The following is a 20,876-nucleotide window of genomic DNA, read 5'->3' on the forward strand; positions in this document are numbered from 1 at the left end:
ACGTGAAGGAACTGCTTGGAATTCATATCTTTCATGAAAGGTAGCTTTTTGACATCTGGATAATGTTGTTCTATATTAATGTTTCTTTCCTCAAATAACCATAAAATATAAAGTTTTATCACAGATATTTTAAACAAATTATGACAATGCCTGTAGAGTTTCTCTTTTAAAGATTATTATTTCAAGAAATGAAGTAAGTTGTGTGAAACAAGCTACAGCTTCCTATGTGCCCAGGTAGATTTTGCTGATTGGGTTAATAAACACATTCATCCTCAGAGCTAAAACATTTAGATACAATATCAGGGATTAATAATGACATTATCCTTATTTTTTTTTTATCAGATAGCCATCTTTTCTGGACCTGTTTATTTTGGAAATACAGTCCAGTGTTAAAATGATTTTTCATAAGTATAGCGATGAGTTAATTATCACTGTCTTCACCATAAAAATAAAAGAAACATCTAACAAGAAAAACTACTAAATCAGTCTTTTTGGGGAAAAAAAGCACTCATTTTTCTCCCTATTTTTCCCATACGAAAAAGTATTCCTTGCTCTTTCTTTGTCTATTCTTCAAACTCACATAACGCCAAACTAGACACAATTCATGTTTACAGAAATCAAAGACACTTTTATTTTTTGGTCCCCTGCCATTTCTGTCTGTGTTGGGACAATTTTCTTACTGTGTTTCTTGCCAAACAAGGGTAGCAATGGAAAGACTGTCAAGTGCCAGTAAGCCCATTTGAGAAAAGACAGGTCAAGGTTTTTCATTTTAGAAAGCCTACAAAATACAGAACAGCTTATAGTTATATGCTGTGATGTTTCCAGTGGACACTTTTATTGTGCTGTGTTTTATTGTTAAGTTCCATTGAACATCAAGTGATTGGCCCAGCCTGTGGGATGGCCCTCTAGTGTGACAGTGTCAAATGTTCCTGGTGGCAGGCTTGACATGGGCTGATTGCTCCTTCCATTCAGAGAGCATCATGCCTTTTGCAATAAAGAGCAGAACAAAGCCCCTCCTGATTGACAGCAGCTAGTATGCTGCTTTTGTTTTTAATTCTTTAACACTTGACACTCTTAGTATAAGTAGGAGGTCAAGTTCCAAGCGACCTTTCTTTAGAATTCAAGAGGTGAGAGGATAGATTGAAGATGACCTTCAATACTGATTATCTCTACTTTTCATTTAAATATCAAATGGAAAGTTTGGAAGCCTGCTGATTATGTTATTAAATAGTCAGTGACCGAAGTCTTGACTTAGAGAAATAAAGTAGCCACCACTTCAGAGGCATGGCTATTTTTTTCCTAAATGTAGACAAGAATATTAGGAATTTCCTTAAATTGTTGACTGCAACAGGTGTTCTATTGGAGAAAAATAAAATCAGAAATAGTGTAATCCCTACACAGTTGCAATTAGATCTTATGGGAAATGAATAATTCTCCTTGCTAACATATTAAAAACTGTGCAAATTTAATTTCTTCCTCATTGTCATTATCTACATTTGATACTCCCACCTGAGATGTCAAGAGAAGTCTCAGGAGATTGGGATGATTCTAGAAGTAACCACTGTTGTATCAATGGTGGGATAGATGGATCCAAGCCACTCACCTCTGTTGGAAAGCAGAGACTTATGAGTGGAATGCCTACAGTTATTTATTCTAAATCTGTCTATCAGTAATCATAATAAGAAACCTAACTAACCTTGGAAGTATCAAAGAATGTGGTGAAACTGGACATGCCACCCAAATGCCCCTTCAGGGAAGAATTTGTTGCCCCAACATCTGGAAGTGTTGTTAATAGACAACCTTCAGGTATCAGCTCCTGACAGGGAGCTACTTAGGTATAGAGAGCCACATAGCCCAAGGTCATGCCTTTCACGGGACAGACCACATCCAAGGGATAATCAATGTTGTAGTATTAATACTTCGCCATCTTGGCCCAACTCAGAAAAACCAAGGGACATTCTAGCTCTGGAGCTTCCATTGGGTCCAGCAGGGGTCAGGCCTGCATCATAGCTCAATTTCTCCCTCTGTCCACTCCTACTTCCTTGCATTACCTTTAATAAGTAACAATCCTAGAACCTCTCCTTAATATACAGGATGCTCTCCGCACTCCCATCTCAGCATCAGCTGCCGGAGAGACCCAACTTGCAGCCAACAAGCAACCAGACACATCCAGAATTCTTTACTGGATTATTGGCAGTTAAAATTGCCAGTGATATTATAGGACTGCAACCCTATTTTTGTGTTTGATAAGCCTTTTTAGCAATGAGGCAACTTCACAGCTAATATTAAAATGATAGGAAGGTTATGTGAATGACTTGAAGGAAGGGTTCCAGAGCCTGAATCTTTACATCTACAATCAGGTGTCAGTTCCTGATAGGATTGGAGAAAATCAAAAGACTATATTCTGTTTGGGGAGAGGTATATTGGCTTTCGTGTATGCACAAGTTTTTGTTTTGTTTTGTTTTTTACAGCTTTTGAGTTATGTGCATGGTCCTATGAATTTTTGCCTTTAAAAGAAATTCTACCCTTTTGATTTAAGATTTTAAAGAATTATTGCCTTTATTATCAGTACTCACTGGTGCTGCCAATTCAATTATCTGCAGTGGAGAGCAGTGGTGGCCAAGAAAAACTAAAACAATGAATTATCCAGAATCATTTATGTTTTTCCTACGTACTTTTTTTCTTACATTTGAATACAAATGCCTTATGTAACAATGCATATTTAAGAAATATAACTTTTAAATAAACTGCCTATGGATAATTGAGAAAAATACTATATTTACATTTGATTCTTTCTCTAGGAAAGCTATAACTATACATAGTCATAAAGATAAAGTAGCATCTTGCACAAAAGTCATATTTTTGCTAATTTATCAGTCACAAAGAAAACTAAAAGTCAGTCAAGTGGATGTGGAGTCAATTGAGTGAAGGGAGAGTTAAAAGACGCTTGGGGAAAAATGAGTTGCCATTTTTCAGATGGCATTCATAATTTCCTTAGCAACTACAAATAAAATGGAAGATGATTCATGTGAGAAATTGACATTACCTATTCCATTACCTATTCCTTTTTGTTGTTGTTTGCTACATGTATTTAAAAAAGCAACCCTTTAAGCCATTTTGATTTTAAAAGTTCACCTATCTGCTTTTGGAATTTTCATTTCTTTGCCTTTTCAGACTCGTGAATAAAAAGGACTCAGACCTTACAAATGTATTTGGATTTTTTTTTCCTCATTGAAGGAAGATATTCATTAGGAAAGCTAAATTGAAACATTCCCTTTCTTCCCTATTCAGGAGTAAATAATCATATGATAACAAGAGCTATACTTCATTGCATATATTTTTTGGCCAGGCACTATACTAGTGCCTCAAATATATTTTGTCTTTGTTTCTTCTTAAGTCATGAAACCTATGAAAAGCTAAGGCTCAGAAAGTCTAAGTCATCAAAGGTTACACAGTAGAAAGTATACATCCAACTTAGTGTCAAATAGCCTGTGTGTGGCATCCATACTCTTTCCAAAACACGGAGTTGTAGTGGATGTCATCAAAAGGAAGAAATCAACTTCAAGTGAAAACGCAGTGTTAGCTCAGAGATGGAAAATCATAATCTGTCTCATTTCAGTGAAGTCTTTTCATCCAGTTTAACTGTGCATATCACTCTTTTTTTTTTTTCTAGAACCTCAGATTGAGTTTAAGGAGTTACTGTTCTCTTTGAAGGCTTCTAGGAAGTATGAGTCTGCCCCTTGCCTATTTTTTATTACTTGGCACTAAATGTAATGATATGCCTAATGGGAATGCTTTCATTTCTCTATTTATCGGTATGAGCAATTGTTTATATAACCATTATAATATATGCCAAGGGATATTACTTCATCAGAAAATAGTTGAGGACCTACTAGGTATTAGACACTGCCAGGCATTAAATATAAAATAAGAAAGAAACCAGATATTTTATCTATTTTTATGATGTTTATTTTCCTGTGGGAAGGGAGGCAAGCAATATGAGTTCTAGCAGGTGATTTATTAGAAATTGCTCTAATGAATTTATCCATGAGCTGCTAACATTCTTAACCTGAGGACATTCTAAAATAAAAGGGATTTACTCCTTCTAAGGAAAATATTTTGCCTTATCTCTGCCTTGAAAATAATAAAATGTTATTTAAAAAAATGCATCAGTCAACATAAAGTGGTATCGAAAAAAGCAGGATTTGAGGCATATATTTTCCTATTAACATGACTTAAAATAACTTCATTGTTATAATGAATATGATATACATTTTATATAAGTTTTTAAAGCATTCTAAAATATACAAATGATTATTTTCCCCTTTTTATTTCCAATTATTTTTTCCCCAAAATATTGTATTCAGTACGTTTAACCCAATTGATACAGCTAAATACACAAAGACGTTAAGCCCCAAGCTTTTCCATGACCGTTCCCAAATATTGGGTCATTCTTCTCAGCATATTAGCTTGGATAGCAGCCAGCTCTGCAAAGAACTAATCCTCATTATAACCCTATCCAAAGCTTAGTGTCATCTTCCTATTTATTGGCCCTGGATTAGATTCATGACCCCCACCTCTACCAATTTGACATGTAATTTTGGCTGATTGTCAAAGGCATCCCTTAGATTTTCCTGGAAAGGATTTTCTCCACATTTGTTGGCTCCCTGAGCTGTCCTGAATATGTTTGGGAAAAGAGTTTTGATGTTATGGGTCTGTGAATTTGGCCTGAATGTGAGTAAGAGTGGTTTGTGTTCCTGGTTTTGAAGGAGCCTGAAGCATGGCCTAAGAGGTTGCCTGATGAATACAGCCATGGGATTTGGAACTGGAAGAGGCTTTAGAAATCACCTAATCCAACCATTTCAAGCAGATGCAGAAGCTCCAGAGCCATTAGGGGTCAAATGAATAACCCAGGGTCTCAGAATGAGCACATGGCAAAAGCCAGGCCAGAATCCAGTTCTCTCCTCCAAGGGTCATCCTCTTCCCTTGGCTCCGTACAAAGGTTTCAATCTTTGGAATGCCTTACTCTCAATCTAATAAATAAGATGAATGATTGTAAACTTTGAACAGGCTTAAAATAAGAATTAACTATTGTCTTTTGTGATTGTGTGGATCAACTCCAGGAACTGAAGAAACGGAAAGTAATAAGGCAAACCAACTATATTACTTACCAATGTAAAAGTAAATACTAGCATAACTATTAAAAGGGTTAAAAATTTCTATATCTTTGGGGGGGCTTCAAAATTAAGAGTCGCTGGATCCTTGGGTGGTTGCTTTGTTGCTTTTCTCCTCTGTATGTGCTTAAATATGATAGAAAAATGTTTTTTCCTCTCACAGTAAAGCCTACAGCTTAGAGGATCAGAAAATTCCCCTTTAATTTGTCTTTTTGTAGCTCATTATCTAAGGGATGGCTAGTTGCTGTTTTTACAAAGGGAGATTTAAAATCATCCTTAACTCTTCTGCAAGGATGTGATTTTGGCAACAGTAAAATTTATGACCTTCCTAGTGACAGATTGCTGTTACAAATATCTATTAGATAATATTGAGTATTGAACTTTTATTAAATATTGTGATTTAAGCAAATTCCTTTGTGCCACAGATTACATATTTCTTGTAAAATCTTTTAAAAAAATCTTTAGAAAAGTTATCAATGCATGGCATTTCTTTGCCTTCTCTCTCTCTTTCATTGATGTTCACATCTAGACCTAGGTAGGATCTTTTCACCCTCTCCTAGTTCAGAGTGTCAACCTTCTGACCCCATATAAGGATAATTTAAATCCTTAAAAGATGTTATAATATGGTGCTTCACACTGAAGGGGGAATGTTAGGTATAATGTGCTATTCTCCTAGGCTCCCTGGTATATCATTCCTAGAGTCAAAGAAGAGACTCATGGAAACTGACAGGCAGCCCCACCCCTAGAGGAAATTTTTTTTTTTCTGATTCTATGAGTATGCCACATACCTAGGTGACCACATCCTATGTTGGCTCCTCTCTGCAAAAGAGACTGACTCTGCCAGAGACAAAAAATATCAGAAAACTGAGAATATCATCATACTTGTATCATACTTAGTTTCTGACATTGGAAAATTCTCTAGTCCCTGCCTCTCCACATTCTCTTTAAATGTGCTAGAACAAACATGAGTAAGAAAAGACTCCCTCCCTAATGCATACCCATATATAAGATCCTCACTTCTAAGCATGTACACCTGTTTTCAGAGTAGTGAAACCAGCTCCAGAACTTTGCTAGAAATCAAATCCTTTTTTCAACAAAAGTTATGAAGCATGGGGCCATATGAAGGAGGTGAGGCCACATGAATGAATAAAATAAACAAAATACCCTACTCCATGAAACTTGCACTCTCATGGGACAGAAATATAACAAAATAAGAAAAATATGGTAAGTCATATTGTTCTAGAGAAAAATAAGGCAGTAAAGGAGGTAAGGTAAGGGTATCTGTGTGCAATTCTAAATAAAGTAGTAAGGAGTGGCCTCTCTCAGAAGGTGACATTTTTACAAAGATCTGAAGGAGTTCAGGGAGAGAACCATGAAATATTCTGGGAAAAGATGACTCTAAGCAGAGGAAACATCAAGTGAAGAAGCCCTCAGGCAAAAAAAAAAAAATGCCTGGGGTGTTTGAGGAATAGCAGGGAAGCCTGAGTGGCTAAAGCAGGGTAAGCATAATGCAGAAAAAGCAGAGTGGGCTAGCGGTTGCACATCATTTTTATGGGCATTTGCTTTTATTTTGAATGAGATGGAAACCACTGAGATTTTGAGCAGGGAAGTGATATGACCAAATGTATAATTTTGCAAGAATTACTCAATCCTCTGATCTGTTTGAGTTGAGATGAGGCTATAGGTGGGAAAAGGTAGAGGCAAGTAGACTGGCTATTGTTATAACCTAGCACAGAGACCACTGTGAACTGCATCAGTGGGCAATAGTAGAGGTGGGAAAAAGCCATTGAATTCTGAATGATTTTGAAGATAGAGTTAATAGGATTCAATGACAGAATAAAAAATATAAAAGGAGGAAGAGTCAAGGATGACTTCAAGATTTATGACATGAGCTTCTGAAAAGTTGCCGTTATAAGGTAGGGAGGGCTGGGAAGGAGTGAGTTGGGGTGGGAGGAAAGGCCTGTGAGACATACAAGTGGAAATGTTGAGTAGGCAGTTGGGTATGAGAGTCTGGAGATTAAAGGAAAGGGCAGGACTGGTACTTACAGTTGGAATTTAAACTCGAGATTTGGTAAGATAACCTTATAGGGATTGCATGTAGGGAAGGAAACACAAGATATAGATGAGAGGGATTACTCAGCTCTCTTCTTCCAAGAAGCACAAAGATGAAGTATATTTAGTAAGTTACTTTATTACATTTTTGTTCCATTTACCATGTCAGGTAGGATTAGGTGGTAGAATGTAAGTTTAAATAAGTCAGCATGTGCTTGCACGCATGCATGCACACAAACTCTCAAGTAAAAGCTCCGAAGAAATGGGAGCAACATTGAATGGGCTCTTTTTGTAACACGGCCTATGATAAATATAGCAGAATTTACAGCCTAGAGGCATATCTTTCTTTCTTGGCTTAAGTCTGATTATTTAGGTAGTGCTTTGTATATTTTCTGTGTTTCAAAGCACAAGGGGATCTTGTGTCATTTCATCACATAGATAATAGGGAATTGTCTTAATTTTGGGGAGAAGAAAAATAAGAGTAGTACTTTCTCAAAGATTATTCCATTCTTCTGTGTCCCTCACCCCCACCCCCACTACATCTATCCAATTAGTGGTTTTGTTTGAAACTCTGGTTTTTAAGAATGTTTTCCAGAAGGTGATTTCCTTGTCCTTTGTGAATTTTAAAATAATGTCTTCCAGGCAAGCATTTTTTCTTTAATGAAACTGAATCAAGGAGCTGGGTGAGCTGCCCATTTATGTCAAACACTGTGCTGGGCATTTCATGAATATCCTCCCCTGTTTTTCCTATGATATTGGTAGAATGAGCTTCATTTATGGCTGAGACAGATGACAATTCAGAGAGACTCAGCAACTAGTCAAGTAATAAAAGGAGTGTCTGTAACTCAACTCCTGTGTTTTCTGTGTATACCATAATGTGCCTTTTCACAAATATACCTTTCTACACTTTTCCAAAATTTCTACCTATAGCTAAGCCAAGTAGGTCTTCCTAAAATTATATGTCTACCTGCTGTTACATTCCTGAAATCAGTGCTCATTCTCTTCTGATCATGTGACCAAGATACATTTCAGTGGTGAATTGTGTTGACAGCGTCTTCCCTTGTACAATTCCCTTGTACATTCAGTGTGAAACAACCTTAATTATCACTGCCCATTGAGTGGCTGTTTCTGCCATTGGCCTCATTTCACAGACTTGGTAACTGAGAAGTGAAAAACCAATCTCTAGGTCAGAGGTAGAACCATAAGTTCAGTTCTCTAGTAACAAATCATTTCTTTTGCAAGTATACTACCTGCTGGGGCATTGTAAGGGTTCGGTGAAGGAATTGTTCAATTTACTGCATCAGATGCCTTATCATATTTGTGCACATTTCTTCAATACAGGCTCATTTGCCCTGCACAAATCCCAAACCAGTCTGATTATCTTTTGATGCTTTTTTCGTCTTTTGTTCTGGCTTGTAATTCCTAGGAAGTAAAATAAATGCATACATACATTACATACATACATACATACATAAAAACAAGGATCTTAAAACATATTATTTGATTTTCAGTGATTCTAAGAACAGAAGGCATATGTGGCCCCTAAACTAAGCAAATAGATTGGCTAAGATTAAAAAGATCGGTCACACTGATATAGTCTATGTGTGAGGAAATGGAAATTTTTTTTGCAGCATTTTTTTATTGGAGTTCAATTTGCCAACATATAGCATAACACCCAGTGCTCATCCCATCAAGTGCTCCCCTCAGTGCCTGTCACCCAGTCACCCCAACCCCCCATCCACCTCCCTTTCCACCACCCCTTGTTCGTTTCCCAGAGTTAGGAGTCTCTCCTGTTCTGTCTCCCTTTCTGATATTTCCCACTCATTTTCTCTCCTTTCCCCTTTATTCCCTTTCACTATTTTTTATATTCCCCAAATGAATGACACCATATAATGTTTGTCCTTCTCTGATTGATTTATTTCACTCAGCATAATACCCTCCAGTTCCATACACGTCGAAGCAAATGGTGGGTATTTGTCATTTCTAATGGCTGAGTAATATTCCATTGTATACATAGACCACATCTTCTTTATGAAATGGAACTTTTATATACTGTTGGCAGAGGTAAAAATTGCTACAAACTTGGGGATCACCTAAAATATACTAAATTTATATTCCCTTTAATATAGTTATTCTGCTTCTGGAAATGTATCCTCTAGATATACCCGCACAGGACTAGAATGAAGATACCTAGACAGAGATAACTGAGCCAAGATATTTGCTTATTGCACCATTATTGAAAAGCAGAGGATTCATCCATGGCTTTCTAAAAACAAACAAAAGAGAGATTCAGCTCTGAATTTATATGAAGTTTGTTATTTTGGTAATGTGACAAATCTTATCCTTTATTAAAGAATTCAAAACCATAGATAAGTAAGAAAGAAGGAAGGAAGTAAAAAAGGAAAGTGTATTCTTGATGCCACCACTCAGAGATAACCATTGTTAAAAACTTGATGTTTTCTTCTAGTTCTTTTCTGGGCAAATGTGTCATGTGCCAAGACATATATATATATATATATATATATATATATATATATATATATAGCCTGCTTTCCCCATATGACTGTATGATAATGTTATTTTCTTTCATCAGAACTTTCTATGGGAATCATTTTTAATAACCACAAGATTCCCCATTTTATGGAAACACAGTCAATTAAACTTTCCCATTTTGTAGGATATTTAGGTGTTTCTAGTTTTGCTTTTAAATGCTACTTTCTCCGGATGCCTGAGTGGCTCAGTGGTTGAGCATCTGCCTTCGGCTCAGGGTATATTCCTAGGGTACTGGGATCAAGTTCTACATCAGGCTCTCCACGAGGAGCCTGCTTCTCCCTCTGCCTGTCTCTTTGCTTCTCTCTGTGTGTGTCTCTCATTAATAAAATCAATCAATACTACTCTCTCTGACGGTAGCAAGCCAAAAAGTACATATACGTTTCCTTTGTATTAATTTCTTTGTCCCACCTGTCCTAGTAGCTTCTGGTTTGCTGAAGTCTTGTTAATAGAATCTGGATCAGTATATCCTAATCTGTTTCTCTCTTGGTAAATCATGTTTATGGCTGATATAATAAGTTAAGAAGTTATGATTAATATATTTATCTCACATGTATAATTTTTTTCCTTTTTATTTCAGCCTTAGCATTTGATTTGAATGTACCTGTTTTCGATATTTTGAGTGGGCATAAATTATGTTATTGGTGGTAGCTTTGGCGCTCGAGTCACAGGCCTCATTTGAATCTTAACTCTTGTAGGGGTGTGATTGTAGATCACTCCTTAATCCACTCATAGTGTCCATTATTTTCATCTGCAAAATAATAATGACAATAATACCCACTGTGAAAGCTAACTATAAGTCTTAGAAATAATGCAAATCATAGTATTCAACACATAGTAACAGCTTAATAAAGTATAGTCATCCTTAGTATTGTTACCTATTGCTCATTATTCATGCTGTTCTTTTGATATTGTTATAGATTTAGTTTTGTTTTGTTTTTTGCCATACACTTGTTCTTCACTTCCAGTCAATATTCATTGTATTAAGCTTATGAGTTCATTTCTGTAATAATCACATTCTCCCTTTTCCTTTGTTTTCTGCCCTCCTCCCTGCCCTAAGTATTCCTCATGTATGAATTTTATTTTATTTTTTTTAAGGTTTTTATTTACTTATTCATGAGAGACACAGAGAGAGGCAGAGACACAGGCAGAGGGAGAAGCAGGCTCCATGCAGGGAGCCTGACATGGGACTCAATCCTAGGTCTCCGGAATCAGGGCTTAGGCTGAAGGCAGCGCTAAACCGCTGAGCTACATGGATCGAACTCACGTATGAATTTTAAATTACTGCACTTAACATGAAAATTATGACAGAGGAAGGGACATCTGGCTGGCTCAATAGGTGGAGCAGCCAACTCTTGATCTTGGTGCTGTGAGTTCAAGCCCCGTGTTTGGTGTAGAGATTACTTACAAGTAAAATCTTTTAAAAAAAGAAAACAAAGTTATGACAGAATCATAAATTCTGGCTGTTTGGATCTATGTGGGTTGATATCTTTTAAATTAGAACTATTAAACTGATGATTTTTCACAAAAGATCTATTTATTTGAGAGACAGAGAGAGAGCAGGGTCAAGGGTAGACAGAGGAGAGAAGCAGACTCCCTGCTGAATGCAGAGCCTGAGGTGGGTGGGGCTCAATCTCAGGACCCTGAGATTATGACTGGAGCTGAAATCAAGAGTCAGACTCAACCGACTAAGTCACCCAGGCACCCCTAAATTGCTGATTTTTAAAAAAATAAACCTTTTCATACTTCTGTAAAAGTTATCACCAGTCTTTATTATGTGTGGTAATGAGGCCATTGACCCATTAAGACTGCGCAAAAATGTGACGCTTGAACTCTCACGATTCTCTCACTCACCTCATGAACAATAACCTTGAGAATTGGTGATTATAGTGAAGACTTCAAAATGAAGGAGGAGAGGCAAAAAATCATTTAGTTGCTTGGAAAGTTGGCAATAACCTGATTAGATCTCTTCATTACACCCTGTGGCTTTTCTGGATCCTTGATTTTGAAATTTGTCATAGGCACTCTTTATTTTTCCGGGTAAAAGATTCATAAAAATTATGAAGACCATTCTTTTTGAAGGCACCCATTGTCATTATCAGTTAGATTCTCTTGGGAAAGGAAAACCACAGAGGGGCAATCATAAATGACAGCTCTTATTACATAACTTTGTATGCATTGGAATTTGTTACCCTGTCTTTATTTAGTACAGAGTTTAAAAGATCCCTTTTCCTGATGTTTTCGATTTTTCCTTTTTTTTTAAGTTTGTAAAAATAACACCCCATGTGAAATGATAGTAATCATGATAATACAGAAATGTCTGAAGTGGAAGTCTCTTGTAAATTTGCCCATAGAGACAAACACCATTTTTCTATATAAATCTCCCCATCTTTCTCCATGCACAGACATGCATTTGTCTATACACTTGTGTCTATCACATATCTCTATGTGGAAGCATAGGGCATTAGTTTTCTTTCTCCAAAGAGGGACAAGAATTTGAGTGCATTTAGTTTATTTGGGAAGTGATCCAGAAAATTAGGAGTAAAGAAGTAGGGAAGGTGTGATGGGGATGGGAGAAAAGTCCAAAAGGATGTTCTAGTAAGCAGATGTTGGCAATTGGAGCTCATTTTCCTGGGGGAACCTCTGAGGAACCATGTAGAATGCATGTCAGATGAGGAGGCTGGAGCGTTTCATTGTTCAACTGCCATACCCCATCAGTTGGATTTTGTATCTGGGGTTGTGCCTGTGTGTAATCTAGTGAATTTCTGCAGTTTTGGAAAAGGCAGAGTGGAGAAACCTCCCGCCCATCCCTGCCCAGCACTTGTTTGGCATGGGACTGGCAGTGGTGTCTGTGACTGTCCAGCTGGATGTGTTGTAATCAGATGAGCCAAGGAAATGTGCTGTGGAACACTATGAGCATAGAGCATCACCTACAATTCTACAATCCTGCCCTGCATACTGTTCTTCAACTAGCTTGGAAAAAAAAAAGAAGAAGAAGAGAAGAAGAAGAAGAAGAAGAAGAAGAAGAAGAAGAAGAAGAAGAAGAAGAAGAAGAAGAAGAAGAAGAAGAAGGAGGAGGAGAAGGAGGAGAAGGAGGAGAAGGAGGAGAAGGAGGAGAAGGAGGAGAAGGAGGAGAAGGAGGAGAAGGAGGAGAAGGAGGAGAAGAAGGAGAAGAAGAAGAAGAAGAAAAGAATCAGCAATATACCTTGGATACATTTCCAAGTCAGTTCAGATGCACATACTTTGTTGTTTTTAATGGTGACGTCCCTCACTGAATATTAGAGTAGGCTAGGTGATCACTTGAGCGAGAACAATGTCAGTGTTTGTCCTCATTTTACTATGTGAATCCAGCAGTTTGCTAAATAATCCTTCCCAAATCCAAGAGTGATTTAACTTCTAAAACAGTGCTTCTCAAACTCTTATGTACACATGAACCACTTGCAGATCTTATTAAAATGCAGATCTGATTTAGCAGGTCTGAGATAGCACCTGAGAGTCTCCATTTCTAACTGCCAAGTGTTGCTGATCTACAAGCCATGCTTTGACTGCAAGGTTCTACAGCCAAATAACCTGAAGGAAACCTGTGCATTGTGAAAGTATTCCTTATACGAGTCTGGAAAATTTTCATAAAGACAGATATATTGAATTAACAGCTGGGAGAATCTAATTTCCAGCTACAAACTTGATTTGGGACATTGGGCAAATCTTCTCTGTCCTCTGAGAAAATCTTGGGCATGGTTATCATTCAGATGCCTTGGATTCTAAAGCAGTATTTAAGATTCAATGTGTGCATTCCTTTGCTTCCAAAGAAAATATGTTTCCTGTCTTCCCAGTTCTATAAATGTGTTTGGCCATACTAGTCTATAAAACTGAATTTAGGATATTCCAGGTTTCCCAAGTGTTTATATTTATACATTATCACTACTCTTGAAACTAAGTGAATATATCAAACTCAAGGTAGCCAAAAGACAGTTCTAGATTTCTCTCTTAAAATTTGGCTTTCTGTGTCTTTCAGCACAAGAAGGTAGTACTTATACAGCTGAAGATGCAAATATCAAAACCCTGAGATAATCCTTGAATCTTCCTTTCTCAAATTCCTCACATCCCAACCATCCAAAATTATGTAGAATTGACTTGAAAAACATATTTTTTAAAACCACTTTTCTCTACCTTTATCTCCACTGCTGTAACCATAACCATTCTCCTGACATACTGCAACAACTTCCCAGCTAATGGGAACTCTAATCCATTTCTCAGCTCTTCGTGCCTTCTGGATTTATTTTCTCAACAAATCAGATCATGTCTTTCCCCACTTAAATTCTTCAGTGCTTTCCCAGTTCCCAGCATGTAGGCCCAGCATGGCCTATGGTGCCCTATTTGATCTGGCCCCTGGATACCTTTCCAATTGTCATTTCATGCCACTACCGCCACACGATGTCCCATCCACACTGGCCTGTTTTCTTTCCCTTTAGCAGAGGAAGCTCTTTCCTGCCTGAGGAACTTGGCCTTTCCACCTGCTTGGAAAATGTTTTGAAGTTTATGAATTTTGTATTGTTTTTCTTTCAGTTAATTTTCCATCAACCCTTTCTCTGTGTAAGTGGTACCGTGTTTAACTATTTTAAGTCTTAATCTGACACTTTTTAAAAGGTTCACAAGTAAATGAAAATGGAGAAAAATGTAAAAGGAAGCCATGATTTCTGTTCTCCTGGCCCTTTCTACCTGTTGTCTTTGATTTCTGACTTGCTCTATGCTAAATAAGGTAGTTGTCACAGAATAGCTAATAAATTAAACACCCTTATCTGTAAATAGATACATTTTGATTTAATGCTTTCCTTAATATAAGCTTCTAAAGTTGATGCAGTTACATCCCCTCAAATGCTTAATTTTGTTTTGTTGCTCCTTTACTTGAAGAGAAAATGTAGCCAAGCACCCAATAAATGAGTATAGCCGCTCAAGAGGAGGAGTTGATACAGATATTAACATCTATAGGGATCCCTGGGTGGCACAGCGGTTTAGCGCCTGCCTTTGGCCCAGGGCGCGATCCTGGAGACCCGGGATCGAATCCCATATCGGGCTCCTGGTGCATGGAGCCTGCTTCTCCCTCTGCCTATGTCTCTGCCTCTCTCTCTCTCTCTCTCTCTGTGACTATCATAAATAAATAAAAATTAAAAAAAAAAAACATCTATAATACTAATGCCTGTGAAGTGTCCTTGTAATCCTCGCTGTAACTCTATGGTAGCAGTTTTCTTTTAAATGGTGTGGAGGCAAAGTCATAAGGAAGTGAACTTGCTAGTCCAGAATTACAGAGTGTGTGTGTAAATGTCTATCTGTGCTTCCTTGAAGCTAATACATAAGTAATGACTTCTGGATCTGAAACCAGATCAGCTACAGAAATCCCTGTGGTTTTTCATTGTATTGACGTCTTTCTCACCACATTCTATGGAAGGGATTCTTAAGGATTCGTGAGTTCCCTATGAGGATTTGCAAATTCGGGGATTTCCATTTAATGACTGTAAGTTTAAAAGGTTATGAAAGCATATTTGAGATCATCTGGCTGACCAGTTGATGTCACTGCCTGTGTCTGTATTTATGTCTATAATCGCATAGTGCCAACAGGGCCTACTGTCATTGTCTGGGGCTAATGAGGAAAAAACCAGGCAGACGTAATCAGTAAATGATGCTTTCAAGCCACATGAAAGCTGTTAGCCTGGCAAGCTAAGCCCAGATGAAGGTTTTATAATAATTCAAATACAGAACAGTGGTGGAAGAATCAGAATGTGACATGGCAAAGAGAATATAGCCCATTAATTTCAAAAATATCTGATGCTGCAGCAGTCGATAGCATATTCAGATTGCAAGCAAGAGTTTAGATTTGGCAAAACGACATCATCCATGATATTAAATTAATGTTTTAATTAAATTGTATTGGTTATGCAACTTTGCTTTTATGCAATTTTAAAGTGTACTTGGTTTAATAGTTGCATACAAGCTATAAACAGGCATTTTACCTCATTAATTAAGCATTTGCATATATTTGAGTTCTCTTTAATAAAAATAACTAAGTCAATGCTGGAAGTCTGCTATGTGCATTTATATAAAACATATAATATGTAACAACATATTATAGATGTAGTAACAGTGTATGTGTGAGTATGTGTGTGTAGTATTTTACTTTTTTGTTGTTGTTGTTGTTTTAAAGGACTTGATACCAGGGTTTTCAACTTTGCTCTAACAGATACTTTCACAGATAATTCTTTCCTAGAGGGGGCTTTTCTGTATATTGTGGGATACTAAGAGCAACACCGTCCCTACAGTTGTAGACAAAGATGTTTCCAGATATTGCCAAGTGTCCCCTGGGGGCAAAATTTTCCATTTAAATAAACCTCACTAATCTATGCATTATTCAAGTATAGTGACCACTGCCTTATCCCATGTTATGTACGAAGTTCCAAGTTACTCTCAAAGGCATTGACTATGTGTATATGAAGGAGAAAATGATCCTAATAATGCATGTATAGGCTGCATAATGAGGAGAAAATCTGTTGGGGTCTTAGGAAGCATGGTAGTGTTGGAAAATAATTATATCTGCATTTAGAGTGAATTTATCTCACTCTCCTTTTATGTACTATTGTCTCTAGATTCCTGGGATCCAGTTTGAATCTCCATCTTTGTTTTCTCTGTTCAAACACCTGAGCAGAAATATCATTAATACTCTTAGCAGAGACCATGAGCTAAGAGTATACAAATGAGCCAAACAAATGGACCCTGTCCAAGGTGGTGTTGAGTATGGGAAACACATTGTATTAAAGGACACAGCTGCTGAATTCCATGTTTTTTGTTCTTTAGGGAGTAAAGTTTGAGCACAAGAAAGAGTATATACTGCCTTACGTTTCTTTTGTGAAGTGAATATTTATTGAAGGGGGTTGATTTTAGCTATCAAGAGTAATAGCTTATTTATCTTATTTTTGCATTTGCTTTAACTTCTATTGTCAAATAATTTCAAGCTTACAAAAAGTTGCAGAAATAGTATAATTCCTTTCACCCAGATTTTCCACGTTAAACATTTCTCACATTTCCTTTATCATTTTCTCTATAATATATATATATATATATTTATATTATTCTTATGATTCAAGAATATTTGAAAGTTACACACATGATGCTCCATCATCCATAAATACTTTAGTTGTATTTCTTAATGATAAGGACATTCATACACAGCAAAATGATCAAAATCAGGGAATTAATATTGATACACTAGAAATGTATCATCAACAATGTCTCATTAGTTCTCATTAGTCATTAGTTCTCTCATTAGTCCTTTATAATAAACACACATTCTTCAGGAGTGGGATCCAGGATCAATTGTTACATTTATTTGTTGCATCTCTTTAGTGTCTTTAATGTTCCTCAGTCATTCTGCATCTTGACATCTTGAGGGTTACGAGCCATTTATTATATAGGATGTCCCACAACTTGGGTCTATCTGATGTTTTCCAAAGGGTAGATTTGGTGTGTACATTATTGGAAGGAATGCCACAGTTCTCTGGTGTCCTGCTAGTGCATCGCATGGGGAGGCACATGGTGTTCACTTGTCCCATTCTGAAGATGCTACTTTGATCATTTAAGGTATGGCTGCTAGGTATCTCCGTGGAAAAGTAACTGTTCCCCCCTTGTAATTAATGAATATTTGCAAGGGGGGGTAGTATTTGAGATACTACTACTCTTTCAGATTATGTACATTTCTGATTTATTTTTTTAAGATTGTATTTATTTATTCATGAGAGACACACAGAGACACAGGCAGAGACACAGGAAGAGGGAGAAGCAGGCTCCATTCAGGGAGCCCAATGTGGGCCTTGATCCCAGGACCTCGGGATCATGCCCTGAGCTGAAGGCAGAGGCTAAACTGCTGAGCCACTCAAGTGTCCCTACATTTCTTCTTTCTCATCAAACTTTCACTCATGTCTTTTGACATACACTGATCATTTTCATATAAGTCAATTACTATTACCATGGCTGCCAAGGGGTGATTTTTGCAATTCCGACCTTCCTTCTACTTTTATTAGTTTTCATTCCACTTAAAGGATCTCTCATTTATTTAGTCATTCACTTATATAAGCATTGATTCTTATTTTATGGGTTAAATCTTTACTAATATTTTGTATATTTATGCTCAGATGTTTTGAAAGAGCTCTAGCAAGATAAACGTAAATGATGGATACAAGCTAGCTACTCTTTTCTCTCCTCTTAATGTAGCATGTTAGCTAATTTTGCAGTTCTATTCAGGTATTAGGGTAATCCAGTAGAAGCTGCTGTTGTCTCAAAGGTTGGGCACCAGTTCTGCCTCAGTGATTCATTGAAGTGGAGCTGAAGGAGTGCAAGCCACTCTTTTCTTGGAAGCTGGGAGCGTTTTATTGTTCTTAACTGTGCTGAGAATGCCAATGACTCTAAAGCTGGGGAAAAAAGACTCTTAATGAGTTTCAGTATTTTAATGTACTGCAGGTTCCCAATTGTATGAATTTAAGAAGCTTAGCAATTTGGTATCTTCTGAATAATAGCATTTATTTTATACTCTAAATACTCCCAGGGAAGTCTGAATAACATTGCAGCTTCTTTGGTGTAATAGCTTTGGTGGGCTAATTGACTTGAACAGTGGAATTACTCCTTAAAAAAAAAAAAAAAAAAAAAAGGCCTTATGGTTTTGATTAATGAGCCCAGTAATAAATCATTAATCTTTTTAGCTCATAAATGATACGAACATGCTCTCTTCCCCTCCCCCACCATGATATATTTCTAGATTCTCTTGCTGATACAGTAGCCACATTTTAAGGGTTTAATCTCAGACTGAATATGTCCACCTCTACATAATTTAATGTAACATCTAGTAAGTTTGCACCTGTGAGGAATGCAGAGGGACAGATTCTAAATAGCAATGATTGTTCTTTTATAAACATGGTTTACATTTAGTTAGTAACTGTCCTCCTGCAATGCCCTAAATTTATTTTTTAATTTAATAATAATTATAGGAAGAATGATGAATTACTGAGTTTCCTCTATGTACCTGGTACTGTAATAAACTTTTAGTGTATGTATCACCAAATTATCACAAAAACCCTCTGAGGTCATTCATATTATTATCTTCATTGTACAGTTCAGGAAATTGGCTGAGAAATGTTAATTACTAGTTACTGTCATAGAACTAGTTAATGTCAGAGCCACTATGTCACTCTCTGCTCACAGATTATTTCTACCCAGTTTTCTGGAGGTTTATGAATAAAGTTATTTTTGTTGAAATGGATATATGTGTGTGTGGATATCTGTGTATAGTTCTTATATTTCAAGAATTTTCATGTTTATCATGTAGTTGAGATGCCATATAGAAATAATTTACATTGTCTAATACCATTTTGGGGAAAATAGAATTTCAAGTTATAAACTATAAGAGAATAAGGGGTAGATTTTGACATTCTTGGTGAGACTAATGTGTTAATTAATGAGAAATAGCTTTTTATTTTTGAAATTTAGTTGCAAGCTATTCACTGGACTGCATTCTCTAAGACAGACAAGGATCATGGCCTCTTGTGTCTGTATCCTCAGGATTTAGCTCAGTAACTGGTATATACTAGAAGATTAGATGTTTAATGAGTGAGTGAGAGAACAGTCAGTTGCAATGATGTCAAAAATAAGTGGAGAATCCATTCAGTAAAGTGCCAGGAGTCAGGATAAGTGAATCAACAAAGTGACTTTGAGTTGAGTGAGTGGTGTGATGATTCCCTCAGTGCCTCCACTGTCTCCAGTGACCTCTCAGTGCCTCAAGGTGTGTTGGTCTACTGGGCGACAGGTCTTTTGTAGATAGAACTGAGCAAAAAACTGAGATGTATTCACTACGTTTTCATTCATCTTCTAGGCAGTCTTGGTGAAATCACTTAACTCCTTGTTGAGCCACATTAAGAAGAAACTTACTCTTTCCCACTGATGAGTTTTAAGAAAATTCCACTTAACAGATGGGCCAAATAAAAGCTGGCAATGATGAAGGAAGTTACTCTCCTAGAAGGCAAAATGGTTTATCTCATTTGAACACTTTCAACCCATTGTTGCACCTCCTCTTTGCTCCCAAGGTTGCAATGTTAACATAAGGAATGGAAGCAAGGCAGCAGCAATACTCCCCCACTTCGCCCCTCTCAACCCTCCCCTATTTCTGCATTGACAAATTTATTTTTTATTGTGAAATCCACTCATACACCTTTTCCCATCTGATTATGTTAAGGACTATAGGCCATCAAATGTTCAGGATCTCTTTGGAAAGACTAGGATTAAATAAACCCAGGATATGCCATCCTTCACTTACACCAACAAGATTTAAATGTATAGCTGAATTTACTTTAAAAGAAGAAGAAGTACTCATGTAGAGCTGATTGCTTTCTCTTTCTCTATAACATGTGAATTGTTCATGGCTTTATAAAGCCAATTTCTATGAAATTGACATTGGACAATTTAGGAATAAAAGTAGATTCCAGCAAAACACCAGTGCAACAGCAACATTTGTACACAAAACTGTGGTTTTTCACTTTCTATATATTAAACATATTTTTTTAATTTATCTTTGCGTAATAGAAGTTAGAAGGAAACTAGACAGTTAATTAGCTTTTCTTGGGAAATTTTATTGCTCCAGCCTTACCAGCAAGACTTAACTTTGGGTCTTCTCTTGCTTACTCATTTCTTCAGTATGACTAAGTGATTTCCATTCTTAGTCAGAAAGGTAAATTGAGGTGCTAAGTAGGTTTACACATTGAACACATTCCTATAGGTATCCATCCAGAGTGGCTCCTTCACTTTGATCTCACAGAGAAAAGTCTGAGTCTTTAAATACATTACTTTTAAGTTGAAATCTCATGCTTCTGATTCAAATAGATTGGGATTTGAATTTTAGTTGGATTTCCTAATAGCTGTGTGATCTTGGGCAATTGCATAGCTTCTTATAACCCCAAGTTTCTTACATGTAAAATGAGGACATTAGCTATAACTACCCCTAGGGCTATTTCAAGAAATAAAACCATAATGAATTGAAGTAAATTTAAAGCACAGTGCTTGGCACAT

The 20,876-nt window shown here is 36.8% G+C and overlaps 1 protein-coding gene across 21 annotated transcripts in view; it reads left to right on the plus strand.

Annotated features, from left to right (window-relative positions):
• The window catches only part of RBMS3 (RNA binding motif single stranded interacting protein 3), a 1,278,684-nt gene that overhangs the window by 995,478 nt on the left and 262,330 nt on the right, over positions 1 to 20,876 (plus strand). The gene's annotated exons all lie outside the window — the stretch shown is intronic.

Source organism: Canis aureus, chromosome 22, assembly GCF_053574225.1.
Source record: "Canis aureus isolate CA01 chromosome 22, VMU_Caureus_v.1.0, whole genome shotgun sequence".
NCBI lineage: Eukaryota > Metazoa > Chordata > Mammalia > Carnivora > Canidae > Canis > Canis aureus.